We start from the raw sequence: 19,746 nt of genomic DNA, 5'->3' as shown, positions 1-19,746 counted from the left end.
AGAGCAATCCAGTCAGTTCCATTCCCCCGCTCTATCCCCGTAGCCCTGCAAGTTTATTTCCCTCAAGTGCCTATCCAGTCTCCCCTTGAAAACACTGAGTGTCTCCGCTTCCACCACTTCCATCAGCAGCGAGTTCCAGGTCCTCCCCACTCGCTGCGTAAAAAGTTTTCCCTCACATTCCCACCCCCCCCGTATCTCTTGCCCAAAACCTTAAATCTGTGTCCCCTAGTCCTTGTACCATCAACTAGTGGGAACAGCCTTTCCCCGTCTAGCCTATCCAAACCCATCATAATCTTGTACACCTCTATCAAATCACCCCTCAACCTCCTTTGCTCTAATGAAAACAAATCCAGCTTCTCCAACCTGTCCTTGTAGCTAAGATTCCCCATCCCCAGAACCATTCTGGTAAATCTCCTCTGCACCCTCTCCAGGGCCTTCACATCCTTCCTAAAGTGTGGCGACCAGAACTGGACGCAATACTCCAGTTGTGGCCTAACCAGCGCTTTATAAAAGTTCAGCATAACTTCTCTACTTTTGTACTCATTACCTCTATCTATGAAACCCAAGATCCTTTGTTAACCACTCTCTCAATATGTCCCACCACCTTCAGGGACCGATGCACATTAACTCCCAGCCCTGCACACTCTTTAAAACGGTGCCATTAAGTGTATGTTACCTCTCCCTGTTCCTTCTGCCAAAATGCATCACCTCACGCTTCTCTGTATTAAATTCCATCTGCCCATTCTGCTAGCCTTTCTATGTCCTGTTGCATTCGATTGGTGGTATCCTCACTGTTTGCCACACCCCCAAGTTTGGTGTCATTGGCAAATTTAGAAATTCTACTCTATTCCAATGTCCAGGTCATTTATTTATACAGCAGTGGCCCCAGCACTGACCCTGGGGGAACACCGCTGTCTACCATCCTCCAGTCTGAAAAACAGCCATTTACCATGTGCCTGAGGGCAGGGATCCCTGCAATCCCTGACCATCCATTGAACTCAACTTGTCCTTTATCGCAAAGTGCATGTGTGTAGTTGTTGGGTGAGAGCAAGATTAGGATTGGCTGTGGTAACCAGCCCGTTGACACTCGCCTTCCCGGTTGTAGAACGGTCATTTGGACAAGGTAATGGGAGAGCTTACTGCACCATAGGGGCCACCTCCCAGCGATGTTCCCTTTAAAAAAATTTGGGGGTGTGCGGCCCCTTTAAAAAAAAATACCGTGCGTGCGTGGTTTTCCTATTTAAGAACTGACTGCATGGGAGCTGCAGAGTGCTGCGCAGCTTAAAGGGAACATTGCCTCAAGAGGCGTAGAAATTAAAAAATACAATTTGTCTTTTAAAAAAATCCAGTACTCATAAAGTTATTTGAAAAGCTCACTTCTGCCACCTGGTGGTTGAAAGCAAAAACAAGTGCGCTTTTGCCCATGTGTGTGTATATATAAAAATACAATTTGTATTTAAAGTAAGATATAATATGTATCTGTCTGTCTGGTTAATCTTGCTCCTTTCATTCATATTTCATTCCTTTCCCTCTTCCTTTCACAGACTGGTATCTGCTCATCTATAAGGGTTGATCCCACATTCCTCCTAGAACGGTTGCCTTTGAATCAGTGAATGAAGATGATTTGCCCGCCAGCCTTGAAGTTCACAGTCCTGGGTTTGCGGTCCTGGGTTGTGCCCCCCCCCGCCACACCTTAGCAAAGCTCAGGGTTGCCGTTTAAACCTTTTCGGGGGCTTGTGTTTGCCGAACTTTCTACACAATGTTTTAAAACTTTAAAAAGAAAAATCATTTGGTAAATTTTGTATGGGTACCCGATCGTGGGCTGTGTGAAATAAGTAAAAGAAGTAGCAAGAGGTGTAAAGGTGCCTGAGCGGGTTTTGCGCTGGTATAAATTATTTTTTAATAGTTGGACTACTTTTTTAATACAGCCTGCGACCGGTGTGGTTATATTTTCCTTTCCCCGGCCTGTTACCCATCTGGTACCCAGTATAGCATTGACTTGGCAGAATACAGCAAGCAAATGTAACGGGGACATGGGTTCCTAACTTTTTTGTTTTCCCTTCCCTCCCCAGTAATACAGGAAACTTTTTTTTTATCCGGCACGGACGAGACCGACGTGGTGCCGGTTCATCAAAAATTCCAGATAACCGAACGCTATAGTAAAAGATACGGAGCTGAGAGCTCCGTATAAAGCAACAAACCCAATGGCCACAAGTTGCAAGCGTCTCTGTAGCTTAGCAACAGCTGCAGCCACACCCTTGCACAGCAACAAATGGAGGAAGGCAAGTAGTAAAAGTTACCTGAACCTACTCCTGAATTTTGCCGGTTAACCGAGATTTCCGGTTATTTAGGTGCCGGTAAATCCAAAGTTTCCTGTACTGCATTGTGGAGTATCACGAGGGGAAATTCTGTGGGGCACACACAGAAGTGGGCCAAGGTTTCCCCAACTTGGGCACGAAAGAATGCGAATGTAGTAACGTACAGGGGTGGCTTGTGGCTGCCCCTCCCCTCATAATCTGAGGATCAGTTAGTCCGACGGTGTTGAATGTACTCTATTAACACAATGGGGTAGATTTTGCAAACTAACGCTCCCGCTTGTTCTACTCTGAACAAGTTAATTTGAAGTAGTTGTCCTGATTTTTTTTCCATGCCGTTCACTATCTAAGATCACCTCTCTGATGCTTCCTTTCAAGACTGAAAAGCCCTCGCTTCTCCAATGTTTCCTCGTTACTCAGACCTTTTGATACTAGGGATCAGCCTCCTGGCTCCTCTCTGCATTATCTCCAGTGCTTGAATGTCTCCCTTGGTGTGATCTGACACGAGCACTATACAGTTTGACCACGACTACTTCGGACTTTTTATATATTGGCTTGTTGATTACTGCTCTGCAGTGGTTGGACATGTTGAAAGCAGCTAACTCAGCACAGGCCAGCGATCAAACCTGGGACCTCCCTGGTCCGTATGTCCCAGGGAGGAATACTTTAATTCTGAGCCATCAGGGTGGCTGCTGCTGGGTATCAACGGCCGCGCAGCTGTCTGGAGGTCCCGCGCAGCCCAGGATCGGCTTTTCAAATGGGAGATTTCGTCCGTGCATGAAATGTTGAATGGGCCGTGCAGCCAAAAATAAATTGGGAATATTGCTGTGCTCAAGCAGTTCAAGAGGAACTTGGTAGGAAAGTTTCACACTTCTGCCATTACCAAAATTATGCTGATACCACAGCACTGGTAACCAGTTTGGGAGTTTCGTTTACATAGAAACATAGAAGATAGGAGCAGGAGTAGGCCATTCGGCCCCTCGAGTCTGCTCCGCCATTCAATGCGATCATGGCTGATCATCCAAATTCAGTACCCAGTCCCTGCTTTCTCCCCATATCCCTTGATCCCTTTAGCCTTAAGAAATATGTCCAACTCCTTCTTGAATATATTTAATGTATTGGCCTCTACTGCCTTCTGTGGTAGAGAATTCCACAGGTTCACCACTCTCTGGGTGAAGAAATTCCTCCTCATCTCTGTCCTAAATGGCTTACCCCTTATCCTTAGACTGTGACCCCTGGTTCTGGACTCCCCCGCCATCGGGAACATCCTTCCTGCATCTAGTCTGTCCAGTCCTGTCAGAATTTTATAAGTTTCAATGAGATCCCCTCTCATTCTTCTAAACTCCAGCGAGTATAAGCCCAATCAACCCAATCTCTCCTCATACGTCATTCCTGCCATCCCAGGTATCAGTCTGGTGAATCTTTGCTGAACTCCTTCCATGGCAAGAACATCCTTCCTCAGATAAGGTAACCAAAACTGCACACAATACTCAAGGTGTGGTCTCACCAAGGCCCTAGTTTCTACAAAGTATTCCTTAAGGGATTAACTGATTCTTACCTGGGGAGAGGGGGCATCTTCCTGGAATGAGCGAGATTTCAATTTTTTTGCAGTGGTTTTAGTAGCATGAAAAGATGAGGTAAAGGATATATTTTTATTTATTTGTGCTCCTGGGAATGCGTATCAGGAATTTGGGTGCGGAGGTCACAGGAGGTTATTCCATCTTTAAAATTAAGGGTTGCAAAATCCAATGGGATAGGCTGACCTTCATGTTCAAATTCCCGATGTGTCATTCCCAGTGCATGAAGCTCGGCACCAGGCCTTCAATCCAATGTTCCCTTTAAGCCGCACAGCGCTTTGCAGCCCCCCCCCCCCCCCCCGCCGCAGCCGGCTCACCGGCTTTTAAATAGGGGCCGCACGCCCAAATAAAAACAAAAGGGAGCATTGCTTCTATCATGTAGGCGACTAAAGCACGGTTCATGCTGTATGACTGCAGTAACCTGTCTCATTCGCTCAAGATCATGTCTCCACCTCTGAGCCACGTGGAGCGAGAAGCTCCCAGGTTTGATCGATTGGGCTGTGCTGAATTAGCTGCTGCTATTGACCCCAAGGTTAGGGAGCGGAAGCACCAGCCGGAGCTTAAGCTTCTCTTATCCGCTGACCGCCGCTGGAAGGTGGGCGCGTGTGGACGTTGGATGAGGACAGGAATGGACTCTGTTGTGAGCTGTCCCGCAGTCGACTAGCCTGCTGGCACTCGCTGCCGAGGCTTGCAGATGAATAGCGGCCTCTTGCCCGAGGTGCTTCTGGATCTTGCGCTCCAGTGAGAGTTGACTTCCCCAAAAAAGGAGGAGAGAAGATCGGATGAGTAAAGAAACGTCACTCGGGAGCACTGGCAACACATTTACAGAAAGACAGAAGCTCTTTCCTTTCCCCCTCACATCAGCAGAAATGCTGAATATTTCTAAAGTAAAATTAGAGCGCGTGTGCAGGATTCCTGACCATTCCACAACAGTAGCCGGAGAATAGCTTTTTCCAAATCCTAAACACCTGGAATTTTCAGTGGGGTTCTCCAAATCTCCCGTCGTAACTGCGGCGATCAGCGGAACCCCCCCCCCCCCCGGGAGTAATGGTGTAAACATCATCTCTCCGGCGGTCTTGCCAAAATTATGCTGGGAGACTGGGGCCGTCCCGCAGAAATTCTCTCCCCTCGTGCTTCTCATTTCTGCGGTAAAAGTGCTGCTACAACTCCTGAAATAGTTTATTGAAGGGAGCAGTGTACAGGGGTAAATCTGCAGGGTGTGGGCTACAGGTCTGAGGGAGCTATCCTGCGCCACTCCTTGAGAGTTTAGCGCACAATGCCATTGTTCCCATCCTGGTGTGCAGTCATACATTGAGTAGGGTGCGGGATTGCTCCAATGACGCCATAAGTACCAGCACGGCAGAAATCCACAGCTACCTCTGAGCATTCCCGTGCAATGCAGATGAAGTGTAGTGAGCACGTATCTCTCAGTATATCCAGGCAGTCGCCTTGGACTGGTCCTGTTGCCACTCTTGTCCCTTGCTAAATAGGCTGGTTTAAGTCCAGCTGGCAAGTATTCCTAATGAAAACCGGGATGAATGCCTTCCTGGCTAACTCGGTGGGGAAGTTCAATATCTGATATGGCACTGAGCCACACATAAGAACTTCTAGAGCAAGAAAAATAACCGTTTGGGCTGCCCAAAGTGCACTCCATCCAGGAACTGCACCTGATTATTCCATCGTGGGATTCACCTGCCAGTCCCAACCATCACCTGCTGATTCCCTAGTGAAGGAGCACCAAGTTAATTTCCATTGGGTGGGTGAGGGTGGGAGGAAATCGAGCAGTGTTGTTAATATCTCTCTTGCTTCACCGCCCCCTGCCCAACAAAGAATCGTCTCGGCCCCCAATTGACCCCAAATCGGCGGCCACCTCCTCCAGGAGTCTACGTCACGCGTCCAACTCCGTTGTCGAACTAGGGGAAATCCCAGATTCGGGCTCTATTTTGTGCTGAGTTAGTGGATCCCGGCTGAGGCACCACAACTGGCCTGTGCCCCCCCCTGGGCTAAGGAAGAGAAAGATCAGCACGATCTGCTGCTCCTGATCCACTATCCGGTGATCCTTGCTGGACCTTGGGGTTGGGGGGGTGATTGGGCGAGGTCAGGATAGATCTTAATTCTAATGCTCTTCCGCAGTAAAATAGCCTGCCAACACTCACTATCCAGGCTTACACTCAGGTGAAGTGCCGGACAGTGGAACTTGTACCTCAACATGAGCGTCGCCTTCAGAAGAGGAGGAAAAAGGGAAGAAATATATTTTTCTTTGAAACTGCACTGGGTAAACAATGGCAACCTCCCATCTTCACATCTTATTAATCACTTGTAGATTATTTACCAGCAGACCAACGCTTCAGTAAACTGTTCCAAGGAGCATCAGTGAATTCTGCACCATGTGTTCAAATGACCAGAATGGTAATCCATTTACTAGTCCGTCAAAAGTCAGTGTTTTCTAAATGAAACTATAACCAATAATGTTTAACAGTGAATACAGTACTGAATGTAAATAGACAGGGGACAATAGCGCCACGAGGCATCCTGTCATAGATATCTCAAATGCTGCTGGCTTTCTACAGCCTTGTTGGTTACCGGTTGTTTTGCGTCCAGTAGGGATTATTTTTTTTCTTTTTAATTAATTCTTTGGGCTCCCTCAACATCTCAAGTGAGTAACTGGTGCCGTACCGACCAGGAATGTCCTTGTTTCGATCCCCCTAGTCGGTGCCACGTTTAGCCGGTTTCGGCTGGGGCAGGAGTTGAGGTCTCGGCGCTAGGCTGGGTAAAAGAAATCGGCCAAAATTCCTGCTGCTGGTTGCTATGCAGATTGGGGGGTGGGGGGTAGCGGTCATTGCAAAGTGTTATGGACATTGGATGCGTGCAGGATGAAGCGGGTAGGGGGTCACTGGAAAGTGTATGAGCATTGGATAAATGCAGCTCAGGCTTGACTGTGATTCCACCCCCCCCCGCTCCATATTTGATTAGTTCACCAGTGCTCACTCTTGCACCTGGTAAATCAGGTTTATCCATCAAAAATATTTTTGTTTCTTAAAAACACTTCATCTGCTAGCCCAGCGATAGCTTGTAAAGATTGAAGGATACAGGAAACTCTTTTAACCGGCACCTAAATAACCGGAAACCTCGGTTAACCGGCAAAATTCAGGAGTAGGTTCAGGTAAGTTTTACTTCATATTAGTGGCCGTTCCTGGATCTGTGGCTGTGTAACTGGGGTTCCTGCACTTGTTGCTAAGCAACAGGGATGCTTGGTCTGTGGCCAGAGTTCCTGCACATGTTGCTAAGCAACAGGGAAGCCTGGATTTGTTGCTGTGTACGGAGCTCTCGTACCTTTTAAACTATACTTCTCTGTAATCTGGACTTTTTGATAAACCGGCACCACGCCGGTCCCGTCGGTGCCGGATAATAGAGTTTCCTGTAGTTGCTCCCTCCTGTGGTTCAGTGGGGAAATGCACTTGATTGTTGCGGTGAGCCAGACCGATTAGGACGGGACGGGGACGGTCTCTGGTCCAATCCTCCCGGCTGCTGAGTCAACTGATCTCGCCCGCGGCTACAATTGGGCTTCTACCATTGACTTTCTCCACGGGAGTGAGACGGGGAGAATCATCCCGGTTTCCTGATTGCTGACCATTGATCTCTGCTGGGCAGAGCACTTGTGTGGGCTTCAGGTGAAGCTGTGATCAGCCTTGCTGTGATGTGCCCCCCCCCCACCCATCCCTTGCCTCTCCTCTCAGTCATATAGCCTGACAACACTCCGCTTCAGATACCGAATGGCTGCCTACAGTCATGGGATACTAGCCTTCAAGCAGGGAAGAGAGGAAAGGGAATGTTGGCGAGCTGTAAAGAATTGGGGTATTTTTATTATATTACAAGCTAAGCAAAATGTATAAGTTCTTACCTAAATGTGAACAAAATGCCTCGAGGTGATATTGACCGTTGTTTATTTCAGGACTAACATTTCCTTCATGTGGCATTTAACAAATATAACCGAGCTGTGTAGCAACTAGGAAGCAAAAACCTACATAACAGATACAGTTTAAACAAAGACTTAGACAGTAATTTTTAAATATATATTTTCAGTTCATTTATATTGTAAAAGGTGTAATAAGAACTGTTCTGTGGCATTCAGAACTACATGCTGTACAGCAGGAGTGTCCAAGGTTTTTGTCTTCATGATGTATAGGTGCATCCCTTGGAGCCTATGGGGCTACGTACAGGAAACTTTCTGGTATCCGACACGGACGGGACCGACGTGGTGCCGGTTCATCAACAATTCCGGATAACCGAACGCTATAGTAAAAGGTACGGACCTTAGAGCCCCGTATAAAGCAACAAACCCTGTTGCAGCTTCAGAACAACGTCCACAAGTTGCAAGCGTCTCTGTAGCTTAGCAACAGCTGCAGCCACACCCTTGCACAGCAACAAATGGAGGAAGGCAAGTAGTAAAAGTTACCTGAACCTACTCCTGAATTTTGCCGGTTAACCGACATTTCCGGTTATTTAGGGGCCGGTTAATCGAAAGTTTCCTGTATAACGTTTAAATCCCCCCCCGCCCCTTCCCATCTATCTTATTTGCAGCTTGACGTTCTGATGTAGGAATTGTCCTTCAATGAGGCAACAGCGCCAAGAACCAAACCTCCAGAGCCACAAAACTAGCAAACGGGAAATGCAAGTACAAATAAGACTGAACTGCCTGGGCCTCATGAACCATAGTTTGGACACCCCTACTGTACAGGACGCTTTTTCCAGTCCGGGGTCTTCTGGCTTAAGCCCCGGTGCTGTTGGGAATCTTGCAGCTGCAAGTAAATTCCTGTCGACGGTATTCCTGAACGTAGATTCCTTGGTGGGTTTCTCAGACGAGTTTATTTAATAATGGCGAGCAAGCTGGCCAGACCAGCTCAGTCCACGCACCGAGAACAATTACTCGGAGCAATCTTCAGAGTGGAGTCTTTTATACAAATGTTCCATTTGTAAGGATCACAATTCAGAGGCTTATTTTTAATTTTTTTAAAAAGCACTCTGGAGTCTGGCACTATCAGGTGGGCATTAGGTTATCTTTGTAAAGCAGCCAGGATCATTTAACTCCAGAATCTTTGGCGACAGGAATTTCTTGCTTGGCGAGCAGGAAATTCTAGGCGGCATTGGGATTTTGAAGCAGGAACGGAATTTCAGCCGCTTGGATCCAGGGTTACGGTTTCAATTTATAATTTTAATCTTAATTGTTTACTTTTTTTCTTCTTGGAGGTCTTGTCGCAGGTTTTTCTTCTTGACCTTAGTTTAGGATGGACCCCAGTGCGCTACCGCAACCGAGAGAGCCATCAACAGAAACTATAAATAACTGTTTGAGAAAGAAACGAATAAAACCGATCGGTAACTATCTTAGGAGGCTTTTTTCAGAATTACTTCCCCGTAGTATAAAAAGCAGGCATCATTTAACACTTTTCAGGATGCACCTTGGTGATAGACGAGTTCTCAAAAGTTCAGACTGGTCGTTTACTTTTATATCTTGGGAAAGGCGGCCCCCGGACACAACACTTGAGTGTGTGAATCTAAATCTCCACATTCTGTTTTCGAAAGGCCCTTTTTATCTTTGTTGTTGTTGCTGTAGGTGTCATTCTCCCCCTTTCCAAAACAGTCGGTGTCCGATGTCGGTCTGACGATTGGGCTGGGCTCCTCGGTGTATCACCAAGTTCTGAGGCGCAAACTTGCAGGACTGCTCCCCCCCCACCCCCCGAATTTCCCTGTGTGAAACAGACAGCTGATCACTGACCACATTTTTGTGGGTCAGTACTGCTGTCGGTGTACTGCATCTTTAGTCAGATGTGACCAACAATGGAGCGCTTGTCTGCTGTTTGACTGGCATAAAGAAGCCTTAAAACTGCATTCCTGCTGTATTTTCTGGGGGGGGGGGGGGTTGTTTGGTGCTAAGGACCGTGGCACATCTAATGACCCCCTGCTCGCTTTCTGAACGTGTACTGGTTAAAGATAAGTGAATCCGTTATGACAGATGTTCTGTGTTGAGGTAAATGGTGGCCAGGGTGAATGTGGTGCAAGGAATGTTGTCCAGTGGTTGATGCTGGTGGTGGCACACAATCCAAAGTGCTCTTGTCAAACTCTTCTTGTTGCAAATCACTCATTCATTCTTCTTGGCGTCATTTTTATACCGACTCCCACATGTTATATCCAGGTTGAAAGAGGCCAGTGGGAGATCTGGTCCAATTCTCTGCCAATGTTTAACTGCCCAGTAGGAACTCATGAGGACAGCTGTTCTATTACTCTTATTTTTCCTCTCCCAAATTGGGATGGCCTGGCTTTAGAATGGTGTCTTTCTTTGACCAAGATAGAATCATAGAACTTTATGGTACAGAAGGAGGCCATTCAGCCCATCGTGTCTCTGCCAGCCGTAAAAGAGCTGTCCTGCCCCGGGTCCGCAGCCTTGCAGGCTACCACACCCCAAGCATTTGCGCTGAGGGCCTCTGCTTCCACCCGCTCCCCCCCCCCCCCCCCCCAGGCAGCAAGCTCCAGACTCCCACTGCCCCCCCAGATGAAAAAAACTTCTCCCCAACTCCCCTCCAATCCCTCCACCAACCACTCCAATTCCACCCCCGCGCGGGCACCAAGATTGGAGATCATTATTTAGGTATGTGCATCTATCAAACCACACACACCCCGTCCCACAACCCCATCCAAAAAAAGTTTTGTGATTCCCACTCCAGCACCATTAAAATTTACATTACCCCTTTCACAGAAATCACAGAAACCCCACAGTGCAGATAGAGGCCATTTCGGCCCATTGAGCCTGCACCGACACATATCCCACCCTATCCCCGTAACCCCGCGTATTTAATCCCCCTAACACTAAGGGTCAATTTATCATAGCCAATCAACCTAACCCGCATATCTTTGGACTGTGGGAGGAAACCGGAGCACCCGGAGGAAACCCACGCAAACACGGGGAGAATGTGCAAACTCCACACAGACAGTCACCCGAGGCCGGATTCGAACCCGGGTCCCTGGCGCTGTGAGGCAACAGTGCTAACCACTATGCCACCGTGCTCCCCTGTGAGGTTTACAAGTTGGTTGTTCCACGCCTGTTTTGCAGTAACGATGTTTGACGGACTGTCGTTGCAACCTGGGTCTTATTTCTGTAGCCAGTTGGCTTTTTAACCCTCTCCCTCCGAATGACTTCTCCCACCTCTCCCCACAAAACACAATAGAGCTCGAGCCCTACATCACTGCCAACAACGTGCAAAATAATTCTGAAAAATGTCTGGTTCAAAAAAAAATACTTTATGCAGTTCTTAATAACAAAAATCAATGCAAGTCTTTGGAAATTGTGTGACTGGGGTCTTGTTTTGCACGTTCTCCATGGGACAGGGTTAAACTCACCACTGGCCAGCCAGTGGGATTTTTCCTTTTTAAAAACAAATTAACTTTTTCTTCCTCTACGACTTTATTGCAAAGGAACTGTAAATTGTGTAAAATTTTAAATATGTGATATTTTGTACATCTCACTGTATCTCAAATAGTTGTGTATTTATCGAAGACTACTGTAACTTTTTTATGGCACTTGTTTTTCATGTATATTTATTTTACCTTTTTGTCTTCTGATTAATCCGTGATGTTTCTGTATGTGAAAAGGTCTGAAAGTAAAGTGTTTGTTTTCTACAGATTCTGTCATAGTAACTCAACTTTCACTCCAACTTAATCAGAACACGCGTAAAGTAGCCTTGGCGTCGCCCTCAATTGGCTGATTAAATATAACTTTTCTCTTTTAAACAAGATAGTGACTGAGTTGGGAGATGGGCTCCACAGCACCCAGCACTGCATAGTTACAGGTAACTGTTTACATACAGGATTTACATTCTAAATATTTACATAGACTCATTGTTAAACGTTACCATAGAAGTGTGACCAAAAATCATAACAGGAAGGGCATGTATACACAAGATCTTTAATAATAAATATAGTTATTTCTGTATTTGCAGCAGTGCGTGATTAGAGGATTGACGGGGTCTCCTGAAACAGGATTTTTTTTTAAATGATACAATGCAACGCTGCCATTTGCAATCTGGCGGTGATCGTACCCCAAGCAGACTGCATTTAACTGTCCGGAATCCTGCAATACTTTCATTCTGTGCCCTAACTCGCACCGAGCCCCGTTCGCCCGTCACCCCCTGTGCTCGCTGACCTACATTGGCTCCCGGTTAAGCAGCACCTCGATTTCAAAATTCTCACCCTTGTTTTCAAATCGCTCCCATGGCCTCGCTCCTTCCTATCTCTGTAACCTCCTTCAGCCCCACAACCCCCCCCCGAGTTATCTACGCTCCTCTAATTCTGCCCTTTTGAGGATCCCTGATTATAATCGCTCAACCTTGACCTTTCCCCACCCCCCCTTGGAATGTAGGTGACACTAACAAGGCCATGTTTATTGAGGAAGTCTTGCTACAGTTGTACAAGGCTTTGGTGAGACCACACCGGGAGTACTGTGCACAGTTTTGGTCTCCTTATCGAGGGGAATCGAGGGATACGGGGATCGGGCGGGGAAAGTGGAGTTGAGGCTAATATCAGCCATGATCTTACTGAATGGGGGAGCGGGCTTGGAGGGGCCGTATGGCCTACTGCTGCTAATTCCTGTGCCCATTTCTAGGTGCCCTGAGATGGTGGTGGTTAGCTGCTGCCTTTTTACAACTGGATGGCTTGCTAACCCACTTCAGAGGGTATTATAAGTCAACCGTGTAATGTGAGGCTGGAGACAGATAGTAATTAGGCTGGACGTGGGAGCCAAGTTGACTGCTCTGAAGGACATCAGTGAACCAGTTGGGTTTTTTTTCCCAACATGATGAATTGGATTCTGCTGCCAGCCCACAAATGACCAGATTTACTAAATTCAATTTCACAGCTTTGGAATTTGTGCTCATAACCTCTGGGTTGCTGGTGCAGTAACGTAACCATTACGTTGTGGTGCACTCTGTCTTGTATGTGGGCCGCGAGACTCCTTAGTAAATCTAAGCAGTACATGAATACCAAAGATCTTGGGCGCTCATAAGGGTCTCTTTGTGTAATGAAACGGATGACAGGTGCAAACCGATATTTACATTTTGTTGCTGTGGCTTGATCTGCTACGTTTTCAGCTTGGTCAACCATGTGTTAAGCAGTGCGTGAAAACCTAGATTCACTTCTACTTGGTACTACTTACCCTGCTAGGCCATGCGGAACTAGCGCCGGCGTGTTCAAGCATTTTTGTCTTGGAGGCTTACTTAGCCTGTATACTGATGGGCCTCACGGAACAAATGTAAAGTTCAGTTGAATGTCCCCGTAAAGTTACCTGTACTCGCACCAAGTCTCGTTCACCCCAGTGCTTGCTGACCTACATTGGATGCCAGTCCGGCAACACCATGATTTTGTTTTTTTTTTTTAAAACTCATCCTTGTTCAAACCTCTGTAACCCCCCTCCAGCTCTTCAGTCCTCCGAGATCTCTGTAGTCTTCCGATTCTGGCCTCCTGCGCATCCCCGATTCCCATGGCGACACCATTGGCGGCTGTACCTTCAGCTGCCTCAGCCCTAAGCTTTGGAATTCCCTCCCAATTTTTGACTCGAAGCTGCAGGGTTAGCTCCCTCACTTGTGGCAATTCCCCTTCCCCCATGGTTGTATCTCCCAAATTTAGTTTTTTCAATTTGGAAAGATTTGGTACCCTGGCTGATTTCCCCTGCCCCTTGTGCCCTAGCTCAGAGGTGCTGAGATCAATTGCTGCATCCGAACTGTTACCTTGACCTGAGTTTGACTAACTCGGTGCCGGTTGACCATTGAACCTGGGACTTTCCTGCCCTGCGTGGCTCAGCTGCTCACTGAGCAATTGGGGAAGGAAGCTCAGCATAAGCTCAAGGAACAGCACCTCATCTTCCAATTAGGCACTCTACAGCCCTCTGGACTCAACATCGAGTTCAACAATTTCAGATCATAACCTCGGCCCCTATCACATACATATACATTTTTTTATTTTTTTTATCCACACTTTTGTTTGGCCTTTTTTCTTCCCTCTCACATGGCAGCTGTCTTTCATTCTGCCAGCGCAATTCACACTTCATCTAGAGCCATCCTTTGTTCCTTAACCTGTCCCATTACCACCTCCTCTCGCCTTGAATATCTCTTAATGTCTCTTAACCTCTCCTGCTTTCTATCCTATCACTGACCTTCCCTTTTGTTCTTTCCTCCCCTCCCCCTTTTCCCAGCCCCTAACTTGCTTCACAATCTATTCCTCTTCTTGCTTTTTTCCAGTTCTGACGAAAGGTCATCGGCCTGAAACATTAACTCTGTTTCTCTCTCCACGGATGCTGCCCTGGCCTGCTGAGTTTTTCCAGCGTTTTCTGTTATTAGGGAAGGAAGCTTTGTGGAGAAGTACTTGTCACCTTGCTCTTCCTGAGTGCACTGCTGCAGTTGAGCAACTGGTTGTGTGGGAACTCGCAGCCACAGACTTCTTCCCCGACCCCCCCAACATCCTACAGCTCCGACCCTCAATACTGCCTTTCAACAACTCTTTTCTGTGATGTCTTCCTGGCCGCCTCGAGATACCACCAGGCAGTTTAAATGCCCACATGGTGAGTTTCAAGTGAGAGTGTTGGCAGAGATGAGAAAGGTAGAGGCGGAGGTGAGATGTGATCTCCTGCACGGTAGAAATCCGTTCCGGCTGAGCTGCTTTTGCACATCTCCGAGTGCATATGTTTTCAAATTGGGCTCAGCTTCCATATTAAAAAAAAAAGAGATTTAGATATATATAGCACTTTTCACATCCTCCAAAAGCACTTTGTGGCCAATTAAGTACTTTTTTTTTGGCAGTGTCGTCACTGTTGTAATGTAGGAAACACGGCAGCCAATTTGCGCACAGCAAGCTCCCACAAACAGCAATGTGATCACGACCCAGATAATGGGCTAAAAATTCAGTTTGGGGCGCCAAGCTCACCTGGGCGCCGGAATTACCGCTGCGCGCGGAGCCACTTGCGCCATCGGGATATTTAGTTTCAGCGCCCCAAATGGAAGCCGGCCGCTAAACAAGGCTTTAGGCGCCCCGCTTGGGGCGCTGAAACTGAATTTCGGCGTGCAAAGTGCCACAGCGCCACCCGCTGCGGCACGGCAGACTGCGGTACTGCAGGCCTTCCTCCCACTGTTAAGGGGGAGGTGCCTGCAACAGCGCGATCCCCGCTCGCGAGTGCCGGCAAATGAGCCCGGCACCAAGGAGAAGTGCCGGGCTCTCGGGAAACAGCCGGCAATGCCGCGGGGGGGGGGGGTGGTGTAGGAGGCCGGGGATGGAGGCGCGGGCAGGCGGCCGCCGAAAAACCGGCCGGCCGCACCGCCACCTTAACTCGCCCCACTACCGCCACAGGTAGGCCCCTGTGTACCGGTCGCTATTTGCGGACGAGGCGGCCGCGACCTAATATGGCGCTTGGGCGGTAGCGGGGCGCTGCGCACACCGATGACGTCATCGGTGGCGCAGCACTACAGGCTAACGCCGCCATTAGCGCCCCGCTAAATATCGCGGTGGTTGTGGCCAGTGGCGCTAAAGCCTCTGAGTGGCCTCTTTGGGCGCAAACTGGTGGCGCAAGCAACTGAATTTCTAGGCCAATGTGTTTTAGTTGTGTTGGTTGCGGGATACATGTTGGCCAGGACACCAGCGATGATTCCCCAGCTCTTTGAAATAGTGCCATCCGATCTTTTACATCTACCCGAGAGGGTAAACGGGGACTCGGGTTAACATCTCACCCGAAAGATGGAATCGCTGACGGTGCAGCACTCTCTCAGTACTGCACTGAAGTGTCAGCCTGGATTTTGTGCCCATGTCTCTGGAGTGGGACTTGAACCCACAACCTCCTGACTCCGAGGTGAGAGTGCTACACACTGAGCCACAGATATGCAAATCTATATTTCCCAGGGACCAAAATTTGACCGTATGCATGAAATATCTGGGCTAGTGTACCACAGGCTGAACCCTTACACTATTGGCATATGCACTAGAAATAGTACAAGATACTGCCGTATACCCTTGATCTCTCTGAACTGGGAGAAAAATTACCGACTGTAATTCAGGCTAAACTAATCAAATTTATTATAAATTAAATTTACAAAGGCAAAATGATAAATCAGATTAAAAATAACAAATACAGTACTGATGCGCTATCAATAACTCAAAAGACTGAGATTAAGCGAGTAATTAACAGGCTTTTATTAACAAGAGAATGAAGGTGTGCCTCGAGTGGTCGACCGGCCCAGAATACAAAGGGGCTGTGGAGCAGTCACCTTTATACCTGGATTCGTGGGAGGAGTCAGCCCAGGCATGTACACAGTGGAATACAAACAGTGGTTTACCACAAGTACTTAACTCTACACCATTGCAAAAACAATAGGGATTCCAAGGACCTTTGAAACATGAATCCATGCTGATCTGCAAGTACATGGGAAATGATCTTCAGGGAGTCCCTATTGGCTCCCAACCTATTGGCACAGCAAAATAGGGAACTGATCCACAAAGAGCAGCAGTCTAGCTATATGTCTTTGTTTGCTGTAATATCAAAGCTGGTGGAAAGGAAGGTTAAAAAGGTATCCTTCACAATTAGACAAAGCTGTCTTGCTACCAGTGACCTCTTGGTGTAGGCCATTCGGCCCCTCGAGCCTGCTCCGCCATTCAATAAGATCATGGCTGATCTTCTACCTCAACTCCACTTTCCTGCACTATCCCCATATCCCTCGATTCCCTGAATATCCAAAAACCTATCGAGCTCGGTCTTGAATATGCTCAACGACTGAGCCTCCAAGCCCTCTAGGGTAGAGAATTCCAAAGATTCACCACCCTCTGAGTGAAGAAGTTTCTCCTCTCAGTCCTTCCTAAATGGCCGACCCCGTATCCTGAGACTGTGACCACTGGTTCTAGACTCCCCAGCCAGGGGGAAACATCTACCCTGTCAAGCCCTGTAAGAATTTTGTATGTTTCAATGAGATCACCTCTCATTCTTCTAAACTCGAGAGAATAAAGGCCTCGTCCACTCAATCTCTCATAGGACAATCCCCCCATCGCAGGAATGGTGAACCTTCGTTGCACTCCCTCTATGGCAAGTATATCCTTCCTTAGGTAAGGAGACCAAAACTGTGCACAATACTCCAGGTGTGGTCTCACCAGGGCCTTATATAATTGCAGTAAGACATCTTTACTCTTATACTCAAATCCTCTTGTGATAAAGGCCAACATACCATTTGCTTTCCTAATTGCTTGCTGTATCTGTATGTTAACTTTCAGTGATTCGTGTACAAGGACACCCAGGTCCCTCTGAACACCAACATTTCCCAATCTCTCACCATTTAAAAAATACTCTGCTTTTCTATTTTTCCTATCAAAGTGGATAACTTCACATTTCTCCACATTATATTCCATTTGCCATGTTCTTGCCCACTCACTTAGCCTGTCTATATCCCCTTGAAGCCTCCTTGCATCCTCCTCACAACTTACATTCCCATCCAGCTTTGTATCATCAGCAAACTTGGATATATTACATTTGGTCTCCTCATCCAAATCATTGATATAGATTGTGAATAGCTTAGGCCCAAGCACTGATCCTTGCGATACCCCACTAGTTACAGCCTGCCAACCTGAAAATGACCTGTTTATCCCTGCTCTCTGTTTTCTGCTTGTTAACCAATCCGCAATCCATGCTAGTATATTGCCCCCAATCTCTTGAGCCCTAATTTTGTTTAATAACCTCTTGTGTGGCACCTTATCGAATGCCTTCTGAAAATCCAGATACACCACATCCACTAGTTCCCCCTTATCTATTCTGCTAGTTACAACCTCAAAAAACTCTTAACAGATTCGTCAAACATGATTTCCTTTTCATAAATCCGTGTTGGCTTTGCCCAATCCTATTATTATTTTCTAAGTGCCCTGTTACTACATCCTTAATAATAGATTCTAGCATTTTCCCTACTACTGATGTCAGGCTAACTGGTCTGTAGTTCCCTGTTTTCTCTCTCCCTCCTTTCTTAAATAATGGGGTTACATTTCCCACCTTCTAATCTGTGGGAACTGTTCTAGAATCAATGGAATTTTGGAAGATGACAACCAATGCATCCACTATCTCTATAGCCACCTCTTTCAAAACCCTAGGATGTAGGTCACCAGGTCCAGGGGATTTATCGGCTTTCAGTCCCATTAATTTCTCCAGTATTTTTTTTACTGATACTAATATCTATCAGTTCCTCATTCTCACTGGAGTCTTGGTTCTCCACTATTACCGGGAAGTTTTTTGTGTCTTCTTCCATGAAGACAGCCACAAGGTATTTGTTTAATTTCTCTGCTATTTCCTTATTTCCCCATTATAATTTCTCCTGTCTCAGCCTCTAAGGGACCCACATTTACTTTCACTAATCTTTTCCTTTTTACATACCTATAGAAGCTTTTACAGCCTGTTTTTATGTCTCTCGCTAGTTTACTCTCACATTCTATTTTCCCTTTATCAATTTCTTGGTCGTTCTTTGCTGACGGACAATAAACAGAGACAATCGGCATTTACAGCTGTGAACAAACAAAGCCTGGCCAAATAAGATTTGCCTCAATTCGTTTTTGGATCTGATCATTTATTTAATCTCCATTTACGGCTCATAGACAACAACATCTTGCATTTATATAGCGACTTTAAACGTAATAAGACGTCCCAAGGCGCTTCACAGAAGCTTTGTCAAACAAAATTTGACACCGAGCCGCACAAGATATTAGGACAGGTGACCAAAAGCTTTGTTAAAGGGGTAGGTTTTAAACCAATAAGAATACATCAATTAAAGCTGTTTAATATTTGTCATTAATATGCAACCCTTCTATCAGGTAGAGCATGAACTGCCTGCTCATGATAGTGAGGTAAATGCTGCAAATCTATAATTCGGTCAGCAGTAGTTTAAAGGGCAATTGGGGGTTCAAAGTAGATGACCTGTCAAGCTACAGAAACAATAATTTTCCATAGAGAACTACTGGCAGATCCCAGGGCATGGGGCCAGCTAAAATTCCATATGCAAAGTGACATAAGAAAACTACTAGGCACTTGGTCTAAGCGTTAAACAAAGCTTTAATCAACTTTTACAACATGGAGGTCTAGTTATGTCCTTCACTAGTTCCTGTAAAAGAATGTTCTGAGCAAGCTGGGCCCATGCCCAAGTATATATACTCTCCCTGGACAGCGCCACCAGCAGGCCGCCCAGTATTATTTCATGTCATTTCCACATGAATGACAAGATTCATGTCACAAAGTTAAAATATAGAATTTCTTATGAAGTGATACTGCACGGGTCCTGAGATCAGTCACGTATATTAATAAATTGACAAAAGGTCTTGCTCAAAATGGACGCTGACTGACCTGCTTGTGCCTTGCTATCATTTTCTGTTCTTTTTAATATAAAGTGTCGTGACTGCAGCTTGCAGTTGTAAGTGAACATACTGGTCTGACGGGAACGCCTGATGCACCTTCCTGAACGAACTCGGCAAAGCATTGCATTGCGTAACCATTCGGGTGTTTATTCAACTCTACAATAATTGCTGCTGTTGTCCTTGAAGGGTTTTGATTACATCTCAATGCGAGGAACTGGGTGGCGCTTTGTGTTAGAACAGTTGGCCATTCATGGCTGGGAACTGGATGTGAATCCTAGCCAGATCGGGATGGAAGGCCACTTGTCTCCAGTGGAAGAGTGGGTGGCGCATCGTGTGAGAAAGCATTGTCCTTAATACAGCCTTAGAGAGTGCCCAGCATCAAGTACTACTTTAAAAAAAAAACGTTGGCATTACAATTTAGGACGATAGGTCACATTTGTATGAAATTT

At 46.6% G+C, this 19,746-nt stretch overlaps 1 protein-coding gene across 3 annotated transcripts in view; it reads left to right on the top strand.

Moving 5' to 3' along the window:
• The window catches only part of LOC147096752 (striatin-3-like), a 69,899-nt gene that overhangs the window by 48,631 nt on the left and 1,522 nt on the right, over positions 1 to 19,746 (top strand). The window contains exons 18-19 of one of the 3 annotated variants that reach the window (XR_015074546.1): positions 1,545 to 6,301; positions 11,679 to 11,733. The gene's annotated coding sequence lies outside the window, so the exon portion shown is untranslated. The other 2 variants (XR_015074545.1, XM_085973370.1) reach the window with 2 other exon arrangements.

Source organism: Somniosus microcephalus, chromosome 34 (assembly GCF_052327205.1).
Source record: "Somniosus microcephalus isolate GS21.2 chromosome 34, FLI_Smic_1.0, whole genome shotgun sequence".
Taxonomy (NCBI): domain Eukaryota; kingdom Metazoa; phylum Chordata; class Chondrichthyes; order Squaliformes; family Somniosidae; genus Somniosus; species Somniosus microcephalus.
Note: the sequence above shows the minus strand (reverse complement) of the source record. Positions and strands in the feature narration are given on the sequence as shown.